This window comes from Armigeres subalbatus, chromosome 3 (assembly GCF_024139115.2).
Source record: "Armigeres subalbatus isolate Guangzhou_Male chromosome 3, GZ_Asu_2, whole genome shotgun sequence".
NCBI classification, from domain to species: Eukaryota; Metazoa; Arthropoda; class Insecta; order Diptera; family Culicidae; genus Armigeres; species Armigeres subalbatus.
This window is the reverse complement of record NC_085141.1, coordinates 60,458,909-60,486,744: the sequence shown is the minus strand read 5'-3', so window position 1 is coordinate 60,486,744 and position 27,836 is coordinate 60,458,909. Positions and strand designations below refer to the sequence as shown.

General features: G+C 41.8%; 1 protein-coding gene across 1 annotated transcript in view; it reads right to left on the bottom strand.

The window, feature by feature from the left end:
* LOC134220702 (zwei Ig domain protein zig-8-like) overlaps nucleotides 1-16,664 on the bottom strand; it is a 623,811-nt gene extending 607,147 nt beyond the window's left edge. The window contains exon 1 of the mRNA XM_062699803.1: nucleotides 15,492-16,664. The gene's annotated coding sequence lies outside the window, so the exon portion shown is untranslated. The remainder of the gene's footprint in view (nucleotides 1-15,491) is intronic.
* Between the last annotated feature and the right edge of the window lie 11,172 nt (nucleotides 16,665-27,836).

Here is a 27,836-nt window from a genome sequence, read left to right as displayed (position 1 = left end):
ATCAGCAAAGATCTGGAAAAGCGATTTTCGTCTGTCACGACCATTGACATGGTTGGGTCCAGTAAGCTTCGCGTCACGGTCAGTGATCGCAAACAGGCCAACGAGATTGCCACCTGCGAGCTTTTCACTCTCGAATATAGGGTGTATTTACCGTCAGCAGTGTGTGAGATCGCGGGGGTGGTGACGGAGGGAAGTATGACATGCGACGATTTGAAACAAGGTTTCGGTCGTTTCAAGAACGTTTCTTTGCCTCCTGTTGCGATACTGGATTGCAAACAAATGTATTCGGTGTCGCAGGAGGGAGAGAAGCGGATTTATTCCCCGTCCGACTCTTTCTGCGTCACCTTTTCCGGGTCCGCATTGCCTGACTACGTAGTGATTGGCAAACTTCGTCTACCTGTTCGGCTGTATGTACCGAAGGTGATGAACTGTGTTAATTGCAAGCAGCTGGGCCACACCGCTCAGTACTGCTGCAATAAACCTCGCTGTGCACCACGCAGAGAGAAGCATGTGGAGGGGGCGTGCAAGACGGCACCGATATGTGTCTATTGTAACGAATGCCCTCCACATGCTCTTGAAGCTTGCCCAACGTACATACAGCAGCGAATCCACCAGAAACGGTCTCTTCAGCAGCGTTCTCGGCGAAGTTACGCCGAAATATTGAGGAAGGCCGCTTCTCCAGTCGTTTCTGACACCATCTACTCGTCTCTTCCTTTGGACGATCAAGGTAGCTCCGACTCCAAGGTTGGAAATGGGGTTCCCTTTGTTTTCAATGGCTCAACGAGGAATAGAATAAAACAGAGCCAGCGACCCTCGAAAAAGCCTAGAAAACAGCCTCAAAGTTAGCCCCAATCCAACATGGTCAAATTCAAAGCGGGTGGAAATACTCAAAAACGTTCAACTTTTGTGGTTTCACATCGGGATGATCGAGAGTTTCCACCGCTTCCGGGAACATCTAAAATCCCAGATTGCGATTTCTCAGCCAGAAAGTGAGCATAGAGAGCGAGCAGAAGAGCCCCCGAGCGCTCCAATGTTCACTCTTTCTGGCATCGTGGAGCTCATCCTTAACTTCTTTGATGCTTCCGACCCCGTGAACAACATGGTCAAAACTGTTCTTCCTATTCTGACTCCTCTTCTGAAGCAGCTGGCTTCAACCAGCTGGCTGTTCAACCAGTTTCTGGAGTGCAACATTGTTCCGGATGATTGGAGGCAAGTGAGGGTGATAGCCATCCAGAAGCCCGGAAAACCCGCGTCAGATTATAACTCGTATCACCCCATCGCGATGCTGTCCTGTCTTCGGAAGTTGTTGGAGAAGATGATTCTCTTCTGGCTAGACAAATGGGTTGAATCGAATAGTTTTTTGTCAGATACACAATTTGGTTTCCGCAGGGGCAAGGGAACGAACGACTGTCTTGCGTTGCTTTCTTCAGAAATTAAGCTTACTTTCGCTAAAAAAGAGCAAATGGGCTCAGTTTTTTTGGACATTAAGGGGGCTTTTGATTCAGTTTGCGTTGATGTCTTATCCGACAAACTCCACTCGTGTGGACTTTCACCAATTTTAAACAATTATTTGTACAATTTGTTGTCAGAGAAGCGTATGAGTTTTTCTCATGGTGACTCGGCAACTTCACGAATTAGCTACATGGGTCTCCCCCAGGGCTCATGTTTAAGCCCCCTTCTTTACAACTTTTACGTCAGAGACATTGATGAATGTCTCATGCCAAATTGCTCGTTAAGGCAGCTTGCAGATGATTGTGTTGTATCCATTTCGGGGTCAACCGCAGTTGATCTGCAAGGACCATTGCAAGATACTCTGGACAATTTGTCCACTTGGGCTACTATGCTGGGTATCGATTTCTCTCCGGAGGAAACTGAGATGGTTGTCTTTTCAAAAAAACATAAGCCGGCAAAGTTCCCGCTCCAACTGATGGGTAAGACAATCACACATAGCATGTCTTCTAAATATCTCGGGGTCTGGTTCGACTCGAAATGCACCTTCGGGAAGCACATTGTGCATCTGACACAAAAATGCCAGAAACGGATCAACTTCATGCGATCAATAACCGGAACATGGTGGGGAGCGCATCCCGAAGATCTTATGTTGTTGTATAGAACAACCATTTTGTCGGTCCTCGAATACGGTAGTTTCTGCTTCCAGTCCGCGGCTAAAACACACATGCTAAAGCTTCGACGGATTCAGTACCGCTGTCTTCGTATCGCGTTCGGATGTATGAATTCGACACATACGATGAGCTTGGAAGTACTTGCGGGAGTACTGCCACTAACAGATCGTTTCGCGGAATTATCGCTTCGGTTCCTCATCCGCTGTGAGGTTCTCAATCCATTGGTCATTGACAACTTCGAGAAGCTGCTCGAACAAAACCCTCAATCTCGACTCATGAGTATTTACCACTGGTACATAACGCTGGAGGTAAGCCCATCTTTGGTTGACACCAATCGTGCTAAAAAATGAAAGTATTTACTATTCACAGAGATCCCAAAAAATAACAATTGTATATTGATAAAGTAGTGCTTCCAACACCTATCTCTGTGTTAATGTCTGTGTGTGATAAATACACCGAAATGTCATAATACACACTTTTAACCTATTTTTAGGGCCATTTTGAGGTTTTGACCAACCTTTGTTCTGGAGCGAACCACTGTGCGCTGACTAAACCGAGGCAATTTTTTTGATTGTTACTCATAGCAAAATATTTACCGTATCTCAGCGAACGAATTGTCGCTTTTACTGAGATCTCGGCAAAAATCATGTTTGCTGTAACTCAGCGGTGTCCTCCTCGGGAAAATAAACAAAAAAAAACTGCTGAGATCACGGCTAAAAAATAAGTGTGTGCGTAGCTTATTTGATTAAAAGCACCAGTCTAGCATATTGAGGGTCATGGGATCGAACCCCATAGAAGGAAAGTGATGACCTCCAATACATTTATCGAATTAAATCTTCATCTACTTTGCACATACCTATTTTTTACCGGGATCTCAGCAAAATGATAAACTTTTACCCAGATTCGCAAATCAGCTAACAAACGTCATTTTTGCGGAAAAATCAGTTTTTCGTTTTGCTGGCTGTGTGGATTTTTGCCGAGCTGCAGAAATAAAAACTAACATCCGGTTTTCAAACATTGTACGAAACTTTAAGTAATTTATCGAAAATTTTATTTTTAGATAATTTCATGATTCTACAACAGAGCAGATTTTTTACACCTATGACGTTCTTGAGTCACCACGAGTACGTTGCACATTGGTCCAGGTAGCATACAAAGCGGTAATAAGTTGTTCAAGCCGAAAATAGCAGAGATAGAAAAAAAAAACTTTGTTCTACAAAGTTGCTCCTAACGGTGAGGGGCTTATTGAGGTTTTCATAAAAATTAGGATGAACCACATTTGAAAAAAATGAAAAATAAAACTTTTTCATTTGCAGAGATACGGCTATACAATGTTCCGCGAAGTTATAGTTCAGCCTGATTCCAAGAATTTTGCCAAAAAAATTATTTCTCTAGCTCTTAAATTGACTGATTTTGAGCAATTTTCCCAAGTTTACTTAGGGTGACCTTTAAAAAAACAGTTTTTTTGCTCTAAATTTTTTGTTTCAAATTTCTCAGCAATGTGATGTTCAGACCCCTTTTTGTGCTTTGCAGGGCGCAACTTTTTATGGACTTACTGTTGCCTTATCTCATGCGGATCAAAAGTTATTGAGTTTTTTCTTCGAAAAAAACGTTTTCTTCTAACGGCTGTATCTATGAATGGCGCAAACATTTTTTCAATCTGTTTTCTCGACCTTATTCTACTACTTTCAGGCTTCATTTCAGGGTGTTTAAATAGAGGGGATAATTGTAAATAACCCTTATATTATTGCAATGAAAAATTGCCGTTTTTTTCCATTTTCAAGCACTAATTTGCTATTTTTAAGTGTTTTGCTTCCATGGCTTACTTCGTGATATGGCAAACGCCACTCCATTTTGTTATAGAGCCTGAGTGGAAGCTAATATCTTGAAAACAGCAGTTCTTATGAACTTGATATGAATAAGAGGTAACATGACAAAAAATAAAAACAAAAATTAATATCCAAAATAAATACTTTAGGCATACCGTCATCGGGGGTGACAATGGGTCAAATGGGGGTGAGAATGGGTCACTGTTTCAACTACATAGAATGCATGTAGAATGTTTTGAATGTATCTTAGGGCAAGAATACTAGAATATAAGAGACCTTTTTGAACGATTTTGCTCTACAACCTCCAGGCTGCCGGTGAGAGCGATGACCCATTCTCACCCCCCAGACCCATTGTCACCCCCGATGGCGGTAACATTATCAGATATTTTAATACAAAACGAAAAATAATTATGTTTTGCCTTTGATATTGTAATAACAACATATGTTATGCCTTGAATATTTTGTATATTACTTTTTGTTATTTCGTATCTTATACATGTGAGTAATTCTCGCTGAGACCGGGCCACTATTTGCACGAGGTCTTTGAAAATGCCCAAATTTATGTTCATTCGAATGCTTTCGGCGAGTTTATTAGGGATCCGAGTTAAATTTTTCAGAAAAATGGACCCCTCGTTAGTTATGGACGAAATCACTTTTATGGACCCCTCGATTTTTGTCGATAAATTCTCGATTCACCAAAACTGTCATAACTCCAACATTTCTCAACCGATCTTAGGGATCAGCATATCGTTGGAAAGAGGAAGAGTGTATCCTCAATTTGCAATAATAACAATGGGACAGCCATATTGGATTTGGTTGGTTTTGAGCCTCCCAAATAAATTACTGTTGTAGATATGCTCTTCACTTTCAAAATATATTAGGCGTAGAATAGTGTATGAAATCAATGAACTGATGTCATAGTCTCATATTAACCATACAAATAATGTTCTTTCGTCAGATGGGCCTTAAAACATAATTTGGTGAATCATACATAACTTTTGATAGAAAAAAACATACACCTGAGATTTTTGAACAAAAAGCTCTATATAAGCTAATATTTCCATCGATGTGGTGATATTCAAAATCGGTAATTGCAAGTCTAGCGGAAAAATAGTTTTAAAAAAAATCCAAGTTGGCAGCCAAATCAAATATGGCAGCCCCATTGTTATTATTGTAAATTGAGGATACGCTCTTCCTCTTTCCAACGATATGCTGATCCCTAAGAAAAAAAATCATAAGGGTTGTGTACAAGACACGACCGCCCGACGTAAACTACGTAAAACAGTTTGGTGAAATGAAGAATCTAGTGCCAGTGCAAGAATACATATTTGCAGCAGCTATCTACAATACGCGCTCGTTTTTCTGTTACGAACGGCAACGTAATTCGGCTACGACGTCGTACTTTGAACAAATTCGTCTCGCCTCAATCTTCCTATGTTTAAAATGGTGTCCATGAGAAGAATCGATTAATTCCCAATAATACATATTTCGAATCACTAATAACCACACGACCCACGCCATAGGCTGGAATAACGAAACCAAATAAGAATCTTGAAAGAATTAAACTTGACTGCCACTGAAGCCATCCATGCGAATACATATTTGTAGCATCTCCCTCCGACGCGCGCTCGTGGTTCTGCTACGGTTTCACGTTTGAAATCTTACATGATTTCGTGACGGTTCCCAATTTGGAAATTTTCATTTTGCACCCTGTATCCGAGGCTTCCCCTTAGACGTAGTTGTCAAAATGCGCGAACAATAAACACGTCCGTACGTGCTGCTGTCTCGAACTGGAATGGGCAACGCACGCGCGGGAGAGCAGTTTTCTTATAATCAATTAAGATGGCTCATTAGTCCCGCCTCTTTGTTGTCCGATATGACTGCAAATATTGTGTAACCGTCACACACTCACCAAAGGGGCGTGGCTACAGGTTCAACTTTATTGACTACAAGAAAGCAGCTCTTCCGCGCGCGCGAGCCAGTTCGTTCGAGATGTCGCGGAGAGCAGACCGTGGTACCACCTTCGGCATCGGCGGAGCTCCTACCGGAAATTTTATTCCCGGCGATGGTGTGGGTCGCGCGGTCGTCGTCATTAACATTAGCAGCGCTCAGTTTAAATTTTCTTGTATGATGTAGGAGGAATGACGGCTTTGGCAGGTTTTGTTCTATTATTTTCGGCGGGGGTGGGGTGGGGGTTGGGGTTTGTTGAATAAATTTTATGAAATTTGGCCACAATATTCTTTGATATGCAAAGAATGTTTAGGCCAAATTTGAGCATAATTAGTTACAGAAAACCCCCTGACAATAATAGAACAAAACCTGGCAAAGCCGTGATTTCCCTTACTAACGATTGACTACCATCAATAAAAATAGCTCTTAAGTCACAACTTGAGGCGAGATGAATTTTGATCAAAGTAAAACTCAATTTCTTGGTGATAGCAGATTGTTTTCCGTCGGTAGTAGAATCACGAGAGCACGATTCAGAGAAAGACTTATAATTTTGGTAGATAGTCATCCATTCGAAAACATTTTTGCAGCTTCTCCGTTTTACGCGCGCTCGTGATTCTACATACATACACATCCATGAGTTTTGAGGTGCTGAAATGCCACGTGCGCGCGGGAGAGCAGCTTTCTTATAATCAATAAAGATGGCTCATTAGTCCCGCCTCTTTGTTGACCGGTATGACTGCAAATATTGTGTAACCGTCACACACCCCCCAAAGGGGCGTGGCTACAGGTTCAACATAATTCATTACAAGAAAGCAGCTCTTCCGCGCGCGCGAGCCAGTTCGTTCGAGATGTCGCGGAGAGCAGACCGTGGTACCACCTTCGGTCGGCATCGGCGGAGCTCCTACCGGAAATTTTATTCCCGGCGATGGTGTGGGTCGCGCGGTCGTCGTCATTAACATTAGCAGCGCTCAGTTTAAATTTTCTTGCATGATGTAGGAGGAATGACGGCTTTGGCAGGTTTTGTTCTATTATTGTCGGGGGGGTTTGAAATTTGGCCACAATATTCTTTGCTATGTTATGATATGATATGATATTTGATATGAAGTACTAACGATCGGCTACCATCAATGAAAGTGGCTCTAAAGGTGACTCGGGGAGGCACTACAGACCGTGTTATTTTTCCTATCTTCTGTCTCTTTTTAACATTGTCACCTCGTAATTTTGGAGTGGCGTGTTTCGGTTTTCAGTTGTTTGATGTAACTATAAATGTATCAGCATGTAGATTGCGAGTAAGCACGCGCCGGTGATACTTTTTCAAAATCATATTTGTTGTAGAAAAAATTAAGCATTAATGATAATCAATAGTATCAATAGAATTGGCAAATTGCTGAAGGGTTTCCGAATCGATTGATAAGCAAATGTCGAAAATAAGTTAAAGACGCTATTAGCGTTTGAAATCCATCCTATTTTTTGTGACAGTCTCGAATTTAGAAATTTCCGTTTTAAACCCTGTATCTGAGTCTTCCCATTAGACGAAGTTTACGTCAAAAAATCTGTAGCAAACATCAATACTGACGCCATACAATTTTTTCAGTCATAATGCGAATCAATTTTTTGCATGGTCTCCTTCCGATACTTGCTTGGGATTCAACTACCGACGTTAGCGTTGCGCTTTGAATAAAGTTCATCTCGGAACCGATTTCTTTTTCAATCAACAGGAAAAATACAAAATTAGTCTCGCGGGAAAATTTCATGTTGTGCCGACAACATCCAAATCGTTGCAAACGCCACGTTAGTGAATAAATTGCTGTAGCAATCTTCCGATGACAGCCTATGCTCGGACCGGCACTAATGCTATGATTCCGCTACCGATGCCAAACAATTATGGTTTGTTCTATTTAGAAAGTTCGTCTAATATCAACATTCACAATCACTAAAATCATACAACCCCGAATTACGCTAGAAAATTTCACCGAAGAATTTTCCAGTTCCTAACGGTTGCACTTTAGGAAAATTATTTCAACTTAACCTTCCTCCCAAATATAATGATGGTCCTGAAAAGAACCGATTAATTGCCACTTATGTGCCTTATTAACAGCAGCCACTGGGCTGCGCGACTGCCATCCGATGATTCGGCTCAACGAACGCCGTCGATTGCCAGATCCGCCGAAGATGGGACACGGATGAAAATGATGTGCTGCTGCTTCCACGACCGCCACCACCACCGAGCGAAAAAATTTCATCCGCACCACCACCGCTTCTGGACGCCCTGGTCCACTCTCCGTGACATCCAGAATGAAAATGACGCGCGCACGCGAAACACGGGGCTTTTAATACACAGGGAAAACGAAGCAGTGGATCAATAGGCCCGTACCTTACTGCAATCTGATGTCCGTGTTGGGGATTTATGAACGGAATTGAATTTTTCACCCGGTTTGGAAAGAAACAACATTTTCAATAGTTTAACGTTGATAATCAATAGTATCAATAGAATTGGCAAATTGCTGGAGAGTTTCTGAAACGATTAATAAGCAAATGTCGAAAATCCATCGAAAGATAAAGAAGCTATTAGCGTTTGAAATCTATCCTAATTTCGTGACGGTCTCGAATTTGGAAATTTCGGTTTTACACCCTGTATCAGAGTCTTCCCCTTAGACGTAGTTTACGTCAAAAAAATGACAAAAATCGAGGGGTCCATAAAAGTGATTTCGTCCATAACTAACGAGGGGTCCATCTCTTTGAAAAATTTAACTCGGATCCCTAATAAACTGGCCGAAAGCATTCGAATGAACATAAATTTGGGCAATTTCAAAGACCTCGTGCAAATAATGGACCGGTGTCAGCGAGAATTACTCACATGTATAAGATTCGAAATAACAAAAAGTAATATACAAAATATTCAAGGCATAACATATGTTGTTATTACAATATCAAAGGCAAAACATAATTATTTTTCGTTTTGTTATAAAATATCTGATAATGTTATGCCTAAAGTATTTATTTTGGATATTAATTTTTGCTATTATTTTTTGTCATGTTACCTCTTATTCGTATCAAGTTCATAAGAACTGCTGTTTTCAAGATATTAGCTTCTACTCAAGCTCTATAACAAAATGGAGTGGCGTTTGCCATAACACGAAGTAAGCCATGGAAGCAAAACACTTAAAAATAGCAAATTAGTGCTTGAAAATGGAAAAAACGGTAATTTTTCATTGCAATAATATAAGGTTGTTTTCAATTATCCCCTCGATTTAAATGAAGCCTGAAAGTAGTAGAATAACGTCGAGAAAACAGATTGAAAAAATGTTTGCGCCATTCATAGATACAGCCGTTAGAAGAAAACGTTTTTTTCGAAGAAAAACCTCAATAACTTTTGATCCGCATGAGATATGGCAAAAAGTGGTCTGAACATCACATTGCTGAGAAATTTGAAACAAAAAAGTTTGAGCAAAAAAAATGTTTTTTAAGGGTCACCCTAAGTAAACTTGGGAAAATTGCTCTAAATCAGTCAATTTAAGAGCTAGAGAAATATTTTTTTTAGCAAAATTCTTGGAATCAGGCTAAACTATAACTTCGCGGAACATTGTATAGCCGTATCTCTGCAAATGAAAAAGTTTTATTTTTCATTTTTTTTAAATGTGACCCACCCTAATTTTTATGAAAACCTCAATAAGACCCTCACCGTTAGGAGCAACTTTGTAGAACAAAGTTTTTTTTTCTATCTCTGCTATTTTCGGCTTGAACATCTTATTACCGCTTTGTATGCTACCTGGACCACTGTGCGTTGGCTTCTACCCTTATGTTACTAATGTTACTTCATAATAAAATTATATTGTTTATGAATTTATTTTGTGGAAAATTTTGTAATTGTTTATTGCGAATATTGATTTATTTATGGAAATTTTGTTTTATTTGTGAAAATTTTATAATTAGGGGAAGGTGGGTAGACTTGATCCCCGCCCAAGTAACATTTCAAGTTTTATTCCACTCTTGGAATGGTTTTCACGATCAAATTAAAGAACTCACAATAAAACTCATTTTTATACGACAATCATCTGATGACCACTATAAGAGTAAGATATGGCTAAGTGGCCCTCTCTAGATGACCACTATAAACCTCTTATAAGCGTATTTGAAAACCCTTTTTAAACCACCCGCAAAAAAGGGAATTTGCGGCAGCGTCAGCGTCAATTTGCGTCAAAAATGTTGGTTTGAAAAAAAGGGAAACAAAATTACGGAGAAATAATAACAAAATGGACTGATGATGAAAATTATGATAAGGATGTCAACACAATAATATTTATTCAGGTTTGTTTTGCAACATTCTATCATTGAAATAAGTTGCGCTTTCGATTTTATGGTGAAAGCGAGGTAAATAATAAGATTCTATACTACGCGCCGGCAAAATAATGTAGTTCAGCGCAATAAATTGAAATCAATTAAAATATCAACATCGCAAATATCCACTTAATCTGTAGATTTCCACCCTGATATGTTTCCAATTCTAATCATTTACCAGGAGAAGTGTTCTACGCGTTGAAAATATTATCTAATTATGGATTTCAGCGATAAATTTGACTGATTTCAAAATGCTTCTTTTTTCCAATACGGCCATCATCAATTCCGATCAGAAAAATGTTGCTCTTATTTCACACCCTTATAAACTTCTTCGCAATATTGCAAATATTCTTCTTGCGGTTATTCATTTGACTACATTACGACCAAAATTTTTGGCTTTTATTGAGCTTTGAAAATATGGCTTGTTGCGATCTTCATCACAACCGTAGAGCAGCTCATAAAATCAATTGGAATTTGACGTTTGAGGCTTTTTCAGCAGATTTATCAGAGGTTTATTAATAGTAATAAGACTACCAAATAAAACTGAGCAACTAGCCATGGTGATTGCTGTCATAAATCCGTTATAAGAATTAAATAAATCCAACAAGCATGGAAATTGTTACTTGGGCGGGGAGACTTGATCACCTCCTGTTTTATCGAGAACTAAAGCAGTTTTGTTCTAGCGTATTTTTAGTATAGATCCTCTAGACAAATGACCTTTATGTGGATTTTTTGGATTGACAACCTTATTTATTCTGCAGGGTGGTTTGTATGTTTTGACCTTCCCAATGTTTTTTTTATTGGCCAGGCAAAATTTGAACAACTTTTCCTAACAATGACCAAAGTCTTTCGTTTTTTCACAGCAACAAGCCATAAATATGCTTATTGATCTGTACTGATGAAAATGTCAACATTCCATCAAAATTTTAGGATATTTGGATTTGAAGAAGACACTTGATCCCCCGTTAGTCACCCATACAAAAATTTGGCGAAAAAAAAACTGTTCTAAAGCTTCTAATTTTTTGTAGATTTGACGTATATGATGAAGAGTTGGCAGGAAAAATTATTTATTGCGTAGATCTTATAGAAAGGGGATCAAGTCATCCCAAATTTTCAAATTGCATGTGCTGTCGAATTCAATAACAAAAATCGTTCATGTATACGCACAGCAATTCGATAATTCCGCGTATTTTGAAGGGAAAATATTCAAAAAAAATCTGAGGACACCTTTCTAATTTTATCAACGCAAGTTCTTGGAGAGGGATCAATTTTCCCCCGAATATTTTCAAAGTCGATTTTTGACAGCACTCCAAAAAATTTATTTATTTTTTAATTTATAATTCATCTGACAGCTTAGTCTTAATGAATGAAACTAAAACTAACGGTTACAATAATAGTGACCTCTTCACCCTATTTTTAAAACGTTCGGGTGCTTCGCAAAAGTCAAAAAGCTCCTCAACCATTGTAAATGTCCTGATCATTGCAGAGACTGGTTCGTTGTGTCCAAAGAACGTACGATGAAATCGATCCTGCAGCAGTGATCGTTGTCGAAGAGGTCGTTGAATGGCACGAATATCCAGTAGCCCGAGTAACCGAGGAGAGTCGATTTCTCCGCACAGTAGTCTAGCCACGAATGTCGCTTGCTGCAGCTTTCGCCTTCTTTCGAGGGTATCCATATTGAGCAATCTGCATCGAGCAGGATATGGAGGAAGATTAAGTGGATCACGCCATGGTAAGTGACGCAGGGCCATTCGAATAAACCTCCGTTGGACACGTTCAATTCTCAAGTTCCATACAACGTCATTCGGAGTCCAGACAATAGAAGCGGTTTCCACGATAGGTCGCACCAGCGCAGCGCACAGTACAAGGACTTCAAGCAGTGTGGATCGGTGAAGTCCTTCGCAATTTTCGATATGAAACCCAGCTGGCGGTTTGCCTTAGAAATTATCGACGTATAATGGGTGTTGAACGTCAGTTTTGGATCCAACACAACTCCAAGGTCAGTAACCTCCGTAACTCTTTGAAGTGTGGTTCCTTCAATACGATAATCAAACAATAATGGGTGTTTTGAACGATGGAAGGTCATAACAGAGCACTTTGGAACACTGACAGTCAATTTGTTCTGATAGAACCAGGAAATGAACACGTTCAACAAACTTTGCAGACGATGACAGTCATCAACTGATCGTACTATTAGATATATTTTCAGGTCGTCTGCATAGATAATTCTGCAATCCAAACCAAATTTCGATGCGACGTCGTTGAAGTAGAGTGTAAACAGCAGAGGTCCCAAGTTGCTTCCTTGTGGCACGCCAGATAAGTTGCAGAAAGGGAACGAAACGCACGAGTCAATTTTCACACGGAGTGTTCTGCCAGTTAGGTAAGAACCAAGCCACGAAGTGAGTTTGGTCGTTGCTCCGAGGCGCGATAGTTTGGACAACATGATGTTGTGGTCGATCTTGTCGAAAGCAGCCTTCAAATCGGTGTAGATAACATCTACTTGAGCCTTATTCTCCATAGCACTAATACAAGTGTGAGTGAAGTTGAGCAGGTTTGTAGTGACTGATCTACCCGGCATAAAACTAATTGGCTAAGAATAACATCACTGATAATTATTTCGAATAACTTTGATGCTGCAGACTAGTTGGTTATTCCTCGATAGATTTTGACATCCTTTCTATCAACATTTTTGTATACCGGAAACATATAGGATTGTTTCCAAATGTCCGGAAAAATGCCGTCGTCCAGTGATCGATTAAAAATGGAGGAAAGCGGCTCAGCAAAAACAGCTGCACAACGGCAGAACACAACAGATGGGATGCCATCAGGACCAAAGGAAAAGGAGATTTTCAACTTTTTGGCAGCAGCGATAATCATTCCAGGAGTAACCACGAAGGTTGTCAAATTAAGAAGGTCCAGAGGTACATTTAATGATGCAGATTCAGCTTTTGATTGATTGTGTATCAATAACAACAATAATTGTGTATCAATAACATCAATATGTATATGTGTATCAATAACAACAATAATTTAAGGACTGTCATACATCAGTAAAGTTAAATACTATATTTCTTAAAGAGTCTGTGTAGAAATCGCGTATGTTTATTTGTTTTTGGTTGTGATACACCGGAAATCAGTAAAGGGGATCAAGTCTACCCAGTCTCCCCTATTCATTGCTCGTTCCCTGATTTCTTTATTGGTTTATGGAAAATTTCTATTTTTTTATGGAAATTTTATTTTGCTGCCCACAAATAACCATAGGTTTGTAAAGTGTTATACACGCCTGAGCCTACTAAATAAACGAAATTGAAAAAAAAAACCAGCAATCGTTCTCAACATAACGAGCAACGATACATGAGATGTCGATCTTTTTTTGCACAGCTGTGAAAAACTAGCTGAGATGTATTATCAAAACAAGTGCCCTCGAAATTGGAGGAATTTATCATTGAGTATAGTCCCCCTTCCTTAACTGTTCGGTCTGATGCGCGGCTACAAAGCAATACCATGCTGAAGGTGGCTGGGTTCGATTCCCGTTTTAGTTTAGACAATTTTTGGATTGGAAATTTTCTCGACTTCCTTGGGCATAGGAGTATCATCTGTTAGCCTCACGATATACAAACGCAAAAATGGTAAACTTGGTTTAAAACTCTCGTAGTTTATAACGGTGGAAATGCTGAATGAACACTTAGCAGTGAGACGGTAATGGTAGAAGATTATCGAAACAGTTTACGAAAAACGTTAGGAAATCTAACAATCACCGATTGGGTACAGAGATGATAAGTGACAATTTTTTTTTTATTTCCTAAGTCAATCCTAGGGTAAAACGCATCAGATTCACATTTCAAATGATACTTCGGTTCTAGAAACAAATGTTAGAGCAAGCAAAAAATAAATTTTGCTACCCATTTTTTCTTTGCTGTGCTTGCATAAAAATGAAATTTATGCGTGGTTCGACTTCTATTAAGTGTCATCAAAAACGTGAGATGATGACCAGATTAAAACTTCTGGTAATCATTTTTGGATTCCGTAATACAACTGCTGAAGTTAAACATTTCTATGTTCCCATTCGCATGTAAAACCATTTGCCCCAAAGAATCAGTTCATAGTATTTCTGCTGTAGTTTTTGTAGCAGTTGTTTGTTTCCGTTGAAGGTATGAAGGTACAACTTATAGCCAATATACAGCCCTTTTCGCAGCCCAAATATGACATGATTTGGTCTCTGTATATTCACTTGTCATAAGACGAGTTAATACAATCCCATTGAATTCCACCACTTAATTGTATCTTGACAGATACGTATTTCGACCTCAACGGTAAGGCCGTCTTCATATTGGCTGTATATTGGTCATAATAACTCATCAAACACTAGTGTGTTGCCTAAGGACCTGAGTCGAATATATTTAATGAAGCCCATCGGCCTTCTTTGTCACCCTCACTTCGTACATATTTAATTTTTTTTAACACGGTGACCATTCTCAGTACCAATCAAATGAATGAATATGTGAAGAAAACTGAGTAAGTCATTCTATGTTTTGAATAGTCATGCGACGTTTGTCAATATTCGGCCCGAAGTTGCTTCGTGAAGGTGAATATTTCATGCTCTGGATTCGACTACTACTGCGATTTATAGTTCTAAATGTATTTATAGCCGAATCACCATATTAAAGACTGAAACCCTTCCCGGATACTAAAAAAATAAATAAATCTCAAGTCCAATCCAAGGTAGTGTCTAGTGTTCAATTTCCACATTTCGATTAAGATACCAAATGTAAGAGTATTAAAAAACACTTGTGATCAACCTAGCGGTATTCCTATCAAAGAATTACGAAAAACAAATTTTAATCTATATACCCTCAATGGCTTTGTACAGCGAACGAGCTTATAAACTTATTCTCCAGTTAGATTTTCTCCCCACGCGATCCGAACATTAACCTACGCACTTAGTCAGTTTCCCTTTGAGTGCCTGAAGTTCCCTTTCCACCCACACTAGCAACCCAATTTCAGTGCAGTCGTTCAAAACATGCTAATGGTTTCCCATGTTATTGAATTACCTTCCATCTTATGCATGAAAACCCATTAAAATTCGCCGAGAAGAAACCTATCTTCACCGTTCATCAGCCAGCACGCAGAAGGAGTAAACAAACAACTATATCAACCCGAAGAAAATCGATATAAGCTAATAATGGAATCGCATGGGGATACGTGGAGTGGATAGGTGTAGGGGTTCGAGTATCTCGGCCTCGTAGCTTACCTTTATCTCATCATCTGCAGACAAAATCAAACGCTGTTCGGTTAGTTAACCAACGAGAGAAACTTCCTCCGACTCGGATATCGTTACCACTCGCTGGAAGGTCCTTTAATTTGATTTAATTTCCATTCATCCTAATCCATTTCGAAGGTTTCACTGCCATTTCCACGGAAATCGACTGAATTTCTATTTATCATTGGAGAAGAGCTGACACTGATCGTGACACTTCAAAGAAATTTGCTCATAGAACGATGGACGCTTGGGAAATCCCCTTCAACGATGTCGTTCGGTTGCCTCGCACTGCTCTTCACACATTCTCTCCCATTGTTAATTGGATGCTGCCCCCATCCGTTTGTAAGATAATCGTTTCCACCTTTTCCGCACCAGCTCCACAGAACACCGTTTTGCACGGCAAGATAATCTCACATAGCTTTGCAGCGAATCCACCGTTCTTCTTTTCGAATCATCGTCACGTTCTCATTGTGTAACAGTGCCAATTTCTGGTTGATGCTCCTGCTTCTGCTGATACTACTGTATGGCCCCACTGGAAATACCAACTTCAAACAAGGCTCACCCGCTTCCGAACGGATGCCGCGAAACTTTTGCTTCCCAATTGAAACAGCGCGCCCTGTCGATGTTGCACCTCTGAAGCACGTACTTCTCCGGAACGTACACCGGTTGCCGGAAGAGTTTGACTGCTTTTCCACGGGTCGAACACAAAACTTTTCCTAGTGTGGTAGTTTTAATTAAATTGGTATTTTAACAGTTTGAATATATGGGGGTTCACAATGGCGACCGAAAACTTCTGCAGGTTGCTAGCCCGCGGTATTCTCTTAAATGCTACACAATTTCAACAAGCTTCACATAACACAGGACGTAAATCAACACAATTGCCGCAACAGATCATCTGTTAATCCTTCAATAAGAGCTGATAAAATCTCGACAGTATCAAATATCACCCCGCCCAAAATCCACCCCGAGCACTTCTCATTCCACAATCTCCCATATCGCACCAGGAATCATTCCCCACCAAAAAGCTTGATAACAGCCTGACACCGACGACGCCTTTTCAATAGGGACGCCACTCACGACGACTACCGTATCGACGCTTTCACGTTACTCAGCGATAATACCGATTAGAACCGTTGTCACCTTACTCGTACTGGATAGGACGGGACACGGATCACACTCTCGCTCGGATCGAAAGTAACGAAAAGACTGACAGGATTGCGGTCCCAGCTGGAAAACGAGACCCCCGTCTAGCGCCGTCGTCACCGTCGCCGACGGAGTTGAGTGGGTGAGCTTTCTCGGTCGAGGCCGGCAACGGTGACGGGTGGAGGACCATGCGGCCCCATTCGGGCTGGAAAAGCACGACTACGAGACGAACGAGCAGCTCCGGCGAGCGAACGCCGAACAGGATACGACGAATGGAAAATGCACACTGGAAAGCGATTGGGAATGGGTCGTCGTGCAACGGGCGGCGAACGTTTCCCGGCGGCTTATTTGTCTCTGGAAAATGGGTTTGTTTTGATGGCCTTCGCTGCAATAGGAAGGCACGATTTTCGGTACATGCGAAACAACAATGCGTGTGGCCTGTAAGTGTATGTGTTTTCACGAGAAGCGGTGGATATTGGGTAAACAAACGGAACGCGAATTATCGGCGGTAATTTGAAGCGATTCAGTATAGGATACAGTGTAAGTAAGTTTCGATTGATTTTCTCTTTCGCTGATAGCTTTGGGTTGTGCATCAATTGCGTAATCGATTTCTCGAGATATTTCAAACCGTTCCTCTTTCTTCTCCGACTTGGGATTTTTCCCATATGACTTTATGTATCTATTGGAACATGGCAAACATTTTTACTTGATGTTCTCATTCACATTTCTACATATCTATAAAAATGCGAAAGGTAAAAGACATGCTACAAAAATCCAACCAATTTTTATTTCGTAACAGCACATGAAAGTGTGCAGTGTGTGCTTTATTATTGTGTTTATTGTCACTTTCAACTCGGTGGATTAGGGGAATATTATAAGTTTGTCCACTAGCAATTGTTCTCTGCATATATCTATTAAGCTAATTCAGAAAATTTAATATCAAAGCAAAGCACAACTTTCTTTCATGATTAGACAATTATTTTGAGCTTTTAGTGGAATGTCTTCATTTGTTCTTTTCGTGACTGCTTTTTATGCGAAATTGTTCAAAGAGCCCACGATAAATCAATTTGGAAATACTTACAGAAATTTGGTAGTTTACAAAATATATATTCATTCGGAGTGTGATAGTGTTCAGCCGTATATGAATATGTTAGGAAGTGAGGATAGCAAAGAAGGCCAACGGGTTTCACCAAAAACATTCGATTATTTAAGGCTCGGTCCGAATAAAAAATTAGCACCCTGATTCTTTTTATTATTTTAATTTGTAGCGCATAAGGGTATTTATCCTTTTCCCAGTTAAAATTTAATGAAACAGCTGATTATCAATGGATTGTTGATTATGATTTACTCAATATTGAATGGCGTAAAACATGTTGCAGAACTTTCTTCGAAAGTACATAAATTATCTTACATGTACCCACCTTCTGTTTGAAAATAAATACAATGTTCGAAAATAGAAGTTTAAGTTACAGCATATCTTCTTTTTTTTTATCTATTGTGTTTATTTGACAGGCTCAGGCGTGTATAACACTTAACGGAGCCGAGACTTTATGATATTTACAATCGATATCATCTTATTATCAACAGTTAGTAAGGGGAAAGGGTATAGACCAAGATACTCGTGGCGACTCAAGGTTAGATTGCGTAATTTCAGGACGGACTAGGTTGGGATTTAGGTTTGAGGTATTTCAGCTGCTCATCCGGGTATTTGACGTCAATAACGGTATGGCGTAGCGTCGGGCTCGAGTTGTGGTTCGTCAGGGAGCATCTTCCGGATGGCCATAGCTTCGTATTACACAGAACAATAAGACAAAACCAAACGAGAAAGAAAAAAGATAGGGAATTAGTCTTTTATGTCAGACGAGCAAAGAAAGGCATAGATGGCCTGCATATACTCCACATCGCGATCCCCCAAAACACCTCTTACTTCCCTGTAGGGTTGTTTACCTCGGCCACAAGGGTATCCAATAGTTGCTCTCTGGAGGCGTCGTTTTCCGAGCAATACCAAACTACGTGATCGATGTCATCGTAACCGGCTCCACACCTACATAGGTTGCTATCAACCAGGTTTATTCTATAGAGGTGTGCGTTTAGTGAATAGTGATTGGACATAAGTCTCGACATCGTGCGAATGAAGCCTCGACTTAAGTCCTCACCTCTGAACCACGCTCGCGCAGAAACTTTAGGAACTATGGAAAAGAGCCACCGTCCAAGTTCATTGTGTGACCAAATCATTTGCCAATTTTAAAGAGTACTCTGACGGACTAATGGGAAAAACTCGTTGTTCGAGATTTGTCTATCATAAACTTCACCTTCCTGTGCGCCCACCTTTGCTAGCGAGTCCGCCTTCTCATTGCCATAGATTAGGCAATGGGATGGGACCCATACAAAGCTAATCTTAAATGATCTTTCGACCAAATCACGCATCTGCTCTCTTACAGTTGTAAGAAAGTAAGATGCGTGCTTAACAGGTTTCATCGACCGGAGTGCCTCGATAGAACTAAGACTATCCGAGAAGATGAAATAATGGTCTACGGGCTGATCGGAAATTATCCCAAAGCGAAATTAATTGCTGCCAGCTCAGCAACATAAACCGAACACGGTTCCTGAAGTTTTCGGAAGGTGGTTGAATTTACGTTGAAAACACCGAAGCCAGTGGATCCGTTAATGCGAGAACCATCAGTGAAATATCTGTTATTGCAATTGACATGTTCATATTTTTCAGATAAAATGGAAGGGATAGATATTTGTCGAAGATGATCTGGTATTCCTTGAATAGCGTGTTTCATGGACAGATCGTATTCAATTGAGGAACTGTCGTTGACGAAGTGAACTCGAGGTGGATTATAACATGGAAGACAGAGATCTGTCGATATGTAGTTGAGATAGACTCGCAGGTATCTTGAATGATGAGCCAGTTCAAGCATATTATCGAAGTTTTCTAATACAAGTGTGTTACTTGTTCCACATTTGATCAGTATTCTAAGTGAGAGCTCCCAGTAACGGTGCTTTAAAGGAGTGACTCCAGCAAGCACCTCCAGGCTCATGTTATGCGTTGAATGCATACAGCCAAGGGCAATACGCAAACAACGTTATTGAATTCGTTCCAATTTGATTAGGTTGCACTCAGCTGCTGAGAGAAAGCAGAAAGAGCCATACTCTAAAACAGAGAGAATAGACGTTTTATATAGTTTGATGAGGTCTTCAGGGTGAGCGCCCCACCATGTTCCGGAGATAGAACGGAGAAAATGGATCCTTTTTCTGCATTTCTCTAACAAATAATCAATATGGGTCTTCCAGGTACACTTAGAATCAAACCAGACCCCAAGGTATTTAGAAGATAAAGATTGGTTTATGTCATCTTTCAACAGCTTTAGTTTCAGTTGAGCAGGGTACCGCTTCTTAGTAAACACAACCAATTGAGTTTTTGCGGAGAGAACTCGATCCCTAAATGTCTGGCCCAAACAGTCAGGTTATTTAGGGAATTTTGCAATGGTCTTTGCAGGACTTCTGCACATGAACCTCTTAGGGAGATCACGGCATCATCTGCAAGTTGTCTAAGCGTGCATTGTCCTTCCAAACAATTGTCAATATCTTTAACATAGAAATTGTAAAGCAAGGGACTTAAACATGAACCTTGGGGAAGGCCCATGTAGCTATTTCTGGAAGTTGTCAGAGTGCCGAGAGTAAAGTTCATGTGTTTTACTGACAACAAATTGTACAAGAAATTATTCAAAATAACGGGTAATCCACTACTGTGCAGATTTTCCGACAGTACTTCTATGGAAACAGAATCAAAAGCGCCCTTAATATCCAAGAAAACTGAAGCCAGTTGCTCCTTGTGCACATAGGCCAGCTGTATATCTGAAGAGAGCAACGCTAGACAGTCATTTGTTCCTTTACCTTTTCGAAACCCGAATTGAGTATTTGACAGTAATGCATTTTGCTCGACCCAATGGTCAATTCTTGAAAGGATCATTTTCTCCAATAATTTTCTCATGCATGATAGCATGGCAATCGGTCGGTATGAATTGTGATTTGACGCTGGTTTCCCAGGCTTTTGAATAGCTATTACTTTGACCTGGCGCCATTCTGGTGGTACGATGTTGTACTCCATGAAACAGTAGTACAGGTCAAGTTATCGTCTTTTAGCGATATCTGGGAGGTTTTTTAGAAGATTGAATTTGATATTATCGCATCCCGGAGAAGAATTGTTTGATGAAAGAAGAGACATAGATAGTTCCAGCATTGAGAATGGTCCACCCAACGAACCGGGATCAAGCGTAGATTCTCGAAATAGCGGTTCAGCTGGTACGGAATCTGGACAGACCTTTTTTGCGAAGTTGAATATCCATCGATTGGAGTATTCTTCACTCTCGTTGGTGGAAATGCGGTTCCGCATGTTGCGGGCCGTTTTCCAAAGTGTTGTCATTGAGGTTTCTCGTGATAGTCCCTCGACAAAACGTCGCCAGTAGCTACGTTTTGTAGCCTTGAGAAGATTTTTGAGCTTTCTTTCAAGCCTCAAATACTCTTCGAAAAGCTCAGACCTTCCGTGTTTACGGAAAGCCTTGAAGGCATCAGATTTCTCGGAATACAACTTAGTACATTCATCATCCCATCCAGGAGTGGCTGGTCTTCTTATGACAGATGTACTTGGAACGCGTCGTTTCTGAGCTTCTAGTGCGCTTTTATGAATCAATTCGGTAAGGAATCGATACTCATCCAGTGGAGGAAGAATATCAGTTGATTCAATACCAATGTTTACCGCCGATGTAAATTTTTGCCAGTCAATGTTTTTCGTGAGGTCGAAAGGAACATTAACTGGCACTGATCGTTGATAGCCGCTTTTGATTGTGGTGACTATCGGCATGTGGTCACTACCATGGGGATCTTGGATTACCTTCCACGTGGAATCTAATGATAGTGAATTAGAGCATAAAGACAGATCTATTCGACTTTCCTGACCTTGAGGTCCTATTCGAGTTACTTCGCCTGTGTTCAAAATATTCAAGTTGAAATCTTCGCACAAATCATAGAAAACAGGCGCTCTGTTATCGTCTCTAGTTTCGCCCCATGCAATACCATGTGCATTCATATCACCCAGTATTAAAACTGGGGATGATAAAAGAGAGACTGCGCTCCAAAGATGCCGACGATTAAGTGAGGCATTTGGGGGAATATACACTGAAGCTATGCAAAGGCCTTTATTCTTTACATTTACTTGGCAAGCGACGATTTCTAAACCATTAACAGTCGGAATGGGAATTTTGTAGAAAGTGTGACATTTTTTGATTCCCAAAAGAACGCCACCATAATGATCATTCCGATCTTGGCGAATAATGTTAAAATCGTGGAAGTTGATTTCATCTTCAGAAGAAAGCCATGTTTCACAGAGTGCAAATATATCGCAATCGGAGTTGCGAAAAAAACTTAAACACGTCCAATTTATGTTTCAGACTATGACAGTTCCACTGCAGCACAGTGATTGTATCTTGTATGGCTGTATTATCCATCGAAAGATACAAGTCCTGCAAGAAGGGGCCATGAAACAGTCAATTGCTTCAGATAACTTTCAACTGTTGGAATAAAGAGGTCAATGATTGGCCTCAATGAATTCGGAATATTGAACAAGTTCAAAATACGATCCACAAGATCCTTAAAGGATATCAATCCTCGCTTGGACGAGATTCTTTTCTTAGAAGTGCGAGTAGCAGTTTTCTGCTCAGAGATATTCCTTGCCTGATGTTTCTTTGTAACATCAGTTTTAGGCAATGGCGGAATGTCTTACTGCAACATGGGTCAAAAGGAGCAGTATAGACAGGCTGCTTCGGAATTTTAAATAATCCCCATTACCGTCAGATTTAGGCAAGCTTCTAGGGATGATTTTGTTTTCTTATGGCGCAATCCCGGGGAAGACAGTTTCTTCCTCTTTTCGGGTACGTGTACCTCCGCAGAATCATCCATATCGGCTACGTCAGAGTCCGATTCGTCTATGGAAATGACATCATAAAATCACTTACTTGAACAGCTGCAGCTGAAATAGCAGCCGTTGCGTTGGCAGTTGCGGATGTGTCTTGCGACTTCACCATTTCTGCATACGACTGCTTAGAGCGCTGTACTAATGAACGCTTAACTTTTGGGTGCGCTTTTTGTACACCGGACATTCTTAGAACCATGGGGAGGGTCCATGCCACAATAAGCGCACTTTGTAACTTGTTGTTGGCAGGACTCCTCCCTATGCCTTTCAAAACATTTGCCACAACGGGGCTTGTTGTCGCAAAACTCGGCAGTGTGCCCCAACTGTTTGCAGTTGGTACAATTGAAAACTCTGGGTACAAAAAGGCGCACCGGAAACAACATATTTTCGATATCTACATATTTTGGGAGTATCGAACCGGCAAACGAACCTGACTTCGAATATACTTTTTTACCATCTACCATGGCTGCTGAATGCAATTCCTTGCAGTCCAGAATATCCACGGTAGATTGCAGGGCATTCTTTAAACGGCCTTTTCCTGCAAGCACATCCTTACAAGTCAGGCTCGCTGCGTTAATTACGCCTTCAATCTCGACCTCCCGCGAGGGCACATAAACCAAATATTCCACATTATAGTTCAGGTCTTTTGCGATAGCATTTGCATCCTGGTATGTAGGTGCGGTTACACGTAGTTTGTTCCGATTGATTTGATGAAAATCAGTTTTCGGAAAACGACGCGTCAAATCACGTTTGATTCCTAGGAAATCAATACTTTTCACTTTCTGCCGAAAGTAAACAACCCAAGGCCCAGGCGAAGAAGCCTGGTAGAATCGCGTGCGAACGACATTGTCTTTGGGAGGCGTCTCGCCTCCGTTTTCTTCGTACATGAAATGTAATACAAAACCCCCCCCCCCCCCCAAAAAAAATAGAAGAATAATACTAATAGGTTTTAATTATAATAATAACAAAACAAACACACACAAAAAAAAGAAGAAAAAAAAATTCAAAGTTTTTAATAATAATTCAAACAAACTTGCGTTTCGTGTCACCCTAATGCAACGGAACCACCCTTGCCTAACGATAGGCAAAGCCTACAAAGGCTTCACCAGTGAAACGAATGCAACGGGACAATGGGATACGAAGTTTTACTTAGCCTGTTTGCTGCCTACCTGAGTAGGTAGCGTTGTCGATGACGACCTGATGCTGATTGATACTGATCGTCGTCGCAGCACTTGATGAAAAAAAAAACCCAACTAACGAGACTGCAATAGCATCGCTAGAACAGCTCGCTTCCTTAACTAGTCGGCTGGATAAATCACCTTGTAACTAGCTTTACACTCGCGTAGGCAACTTAACGATATAAAAACAACCCGCCGAATACTAAACGGGGGAAAAAAAACTCTAGCGGTATAAAGCGCGTCACGTGATGAGACACGGGAGTAAAATACGTCCGGCTCGTCCAGAAACACGACAAGGAATGAGCATATCTTCTTCTATATAATAAAAATGAAATGGTCTGTGTTCGTATCCGCATAACTCGAACACGGCTGGATGGATTATCTTCATTCCTTCAGCAGAAACGTTCGTTATAGTTTCCGACGGGTTTATATGATATTTCCTTATTCAAAAAATACGAGTAAAGTTGAGAAAATCATGAATAACTTAAATTTAGATTCGTATGGAAATTTCACATGGGAAATTTACAGCGCCCTTTTTCGCCTACTATGCAGGACAACGTCTGCCGGTTTTTTTACGAAGTCAGGTAGGAGGTAGAGTCGTTTGGACGAAACCCATTCGGCCGAAATCCATTTGGCCGAATGCCACTAGGCCGGAAGTTGTTTGGCCAAATGCCACCAGGCTGAAAGTTGTTTGACCGAATATACCATTTGGCCGAACTAACCATTAGGCCCTCCTTAGCCGTGCGGTAAGACGCGCGGCTACAAAGCAAGACCATGCTGAGGGTGGCTGGGTTCGATTCCCGGTGCCGGTCTAGGCAATTTTCGGATTCTAAATTGTCTCGACTTCCCTGGGCATAAAAGTATCATCATGCTAGCCTCATGATATACGAACGCAAACCTGGCTTAGAAACCTCGCAGTTAATAACTGTGGAAGTGCTTAGCGAACACTAAGCTGCGAGGCGGCTCTGTCCTAGTGTGGGGATGTAATGCCAATAAGAAGAAGAAGAACCATTAGGCCGAAAGTCATTTGGGTCGTTTGGCTGGAAGGGTCGTTTGGTCGAAAGGGTCGTTTGGCCGAAAGGGTCTTTTGGCGGAAAGGGTCGTTCGGCCGAATAAGACATTTGGCCGAATAGGGCATTTGAAAAGTGAGAAATTAGGAGTAAGAAGAGAGACGGCTCACTTATCACTCTTCATTTTTCTCTTATCACTGTAAAAAGTGAGCAGGGAGACGTCTCACTTTTCAATCCTCATTTCTCACGTCTCACTGTAGAAAGTGAGTAGTGCGAAGTGGGTAGTGAGACGTCTCACTACTCATTTCGCGCTTTTCACTTTTTACAGTGAGAAGAGAAAAATGAAGAGTTAGAAGTGAGACATCTATCTTCTCATTCCTAATTTATCACTTTTTAAATTACCTATTCGGCCAAATGACATATTTGGGCAAATGTTCTATTCGTCCGGCTTCATAGTGCTGGGTAAGATGCGCCAACGCGTGATTGGGTGGCAGCCAATCAACGCAAGGATGTGCAAGCTGAGGATTAAAGGCCGTTTCTTCAACTATAGCATTATCAACGTGCACTGCCCACACGAAGGGAGACCCGACGACGAGAAAGAAGCGTTCTACGCACAGCTGGAGCAGACATACGATGGATGCCCACTGCGGGACGTTAAAATCGTCATCGGTGACATGAACGCACAGGTAGGAAGGGAGGAAATGTATAGACCGGTCATCGGACCGGATAGTCTGCACACCGTATCGAATGACAACGGCCAACGATGCATAAACTTCGCAGCCTCCCGCGGAATGGTAGTCCGAAGCACCTTCTATCCACAAGGCCACATGGAGATCACCTAACCAAGAAACGGAAAACCAAATCGACCACGTTCTAATCGACGGTAAATTCTTCTCCGACATCACGAACGTCCGCACTTACCGCAGTGCGAATATTGAATCCGACCACTACCTCGTTGCAGTATGCCTGCGCTCAAAACTCTCGACGGTGTACAACACGCGTAGAAGTCGGACGCCGCGGCTCAACATTGGGCGGCTACAAGATAGTAGACTAGCCCAAGAATACGCGCAGCAGCTGGAAGTGGCACTTCCAACGGAAGAGCAGCTAGGCGCAGCGTCTCTTGAAAATGGCTGGAGAGATATTCGATCCGCCATTGGTAGCACCGCAACCGCTGCACTTGGCACGGTGCCCCGGATCAGAGAAACGACTGGTATGACGGCGAATGTGAGCAGTTAGTGGAAGAGAAGAATGCAGCATGGGCGAGATTGCTGCAACACCGCACGAGGGCGAACGAGGCACGATATAAACAGGCGCGGAACAGACAAAACTCGACTTTCCGGAGGGAAAAGCGCCAGCAGGAAGATCGAGACCGTGAAGAAACGGAGCAACTGTACCGCGCTAATAACACACGAAAGTTCTATGAGAAGTTAAACCGTTCACGTAAGGGCCACGTGCCACAGCCTGATATGTGTAAGGACATAAACGGGAACCTTCTTACGAACGAGCGTGAGGTGATCCAAAGGTGGCGGCAGCACTACGAAGAACACCTGAATGGCGATGTGGTAGACGAAGATGGCGGTATGGTGATGGACCTGGGAGAACGCACGCAGGACATAATTCTACCGGCTCCGGATCTCCAGGAAATCCAGGAGGAGATTGGCCGGCTGAAGAACAACAAAGCCCCTGGGGTTGACCAACTACCAGGAGAGCTATTTAAACACGGTGGTGAGGCACTGGCTAGAGCGCTGCACTGGGTCATTACCAAGATTTGGGAGGAGGAAGTTTTGCCGCAGGAGTGGATGGAAGGTGTCGTGTGTCCCATCTACAAGAAGGGCGATAAGCTGGATTGTAGCAACTACCGCGCAATCACATTGCTGAACGCCGCCTACAAGGTACTCTCCCAAATTTTATGCCGTCGACTAGCACCAACTGCAAGGGAGTTCGTGGGGCAGTACCAGGCGGGTTTTATGGGCGAACGCTCCACCACGGACCAGGTGTTCGCTATTCGCCAAGTACTGCAGAAATGCCGCGAATACAACGTGCCCACACATCATCTATTCATCGACTTCAAAGCCGCACATGATACAATCGATCGGGACCAGCTATGGCAGCTAATGCACGAACACGGTTTTCCGGATAAACTGACACGGTTGATCAAAGCGACGATGGATCGGGTGATGTGCGTAGTTCGAGTTTCAGAGGCATTCTCGAGTCCCTTCGAAACCCGCAGAGGGTTACGGCAAGGTGATGGTCTTTCGTGTTTGCTATTCAACATCGCTTTGGAAGGGGTAATACGAAGAGCAGGGATTAACACGAGTGGTACAATTTTCAATAAGTCCGTCCAGCTATTTGGTTTCGCCGACGACATAGATATTATGGCACGTAACTTTGAGAAGGCGGAGGAAGCCTACATCAGACTGAAGAGGGAAGCTAAGCGGATCGGACTAGTCATCAACACGTCGAAGACGAAGTACATGATAGGAAGAGGTTCAAGAGAAGACAATGTGAGCCACCCACCGCGAGTTTGCATCGGTGGTGACGAAATCGAGGTGGTAGAAGAATTTGTGTACTTGGGCTCACTGGTGACTGCCGAAAATGACACCAGCAGAGAAATTCGGAGACGCATAGTGGCTGGAAATCGTACGTACTTTGACTCCGCAAGACGCTCCGATCGAATAGAGTTCGCCGCCGTACCAAACTGACAATCTACAAAACGCTAATTAGACCGGTAGTCCTCTACGGACACGAGACCTGGACGATGCTCGTGGAGGACCAACGCGCACTTGGAGTTTTCGAAAGGAAAGTGCTGCGTACCATCTATGGTGGGGTGCAGATGGCGGACGGTACGTGGAGGAGGCGAATGAACCACGAATTGCATCAGCTGTTGGGAGAACCATCCATCGTTCACACCGCGAAAATCGGACGACTGCGATGGGCCGGGCACGTAGCCAGAATGTCGGACAGTAACCCGGTGAAAATGGTTCTCGACAACGATCCGACGGGCACAAGAAGGCGAGGTGCGCAGCGG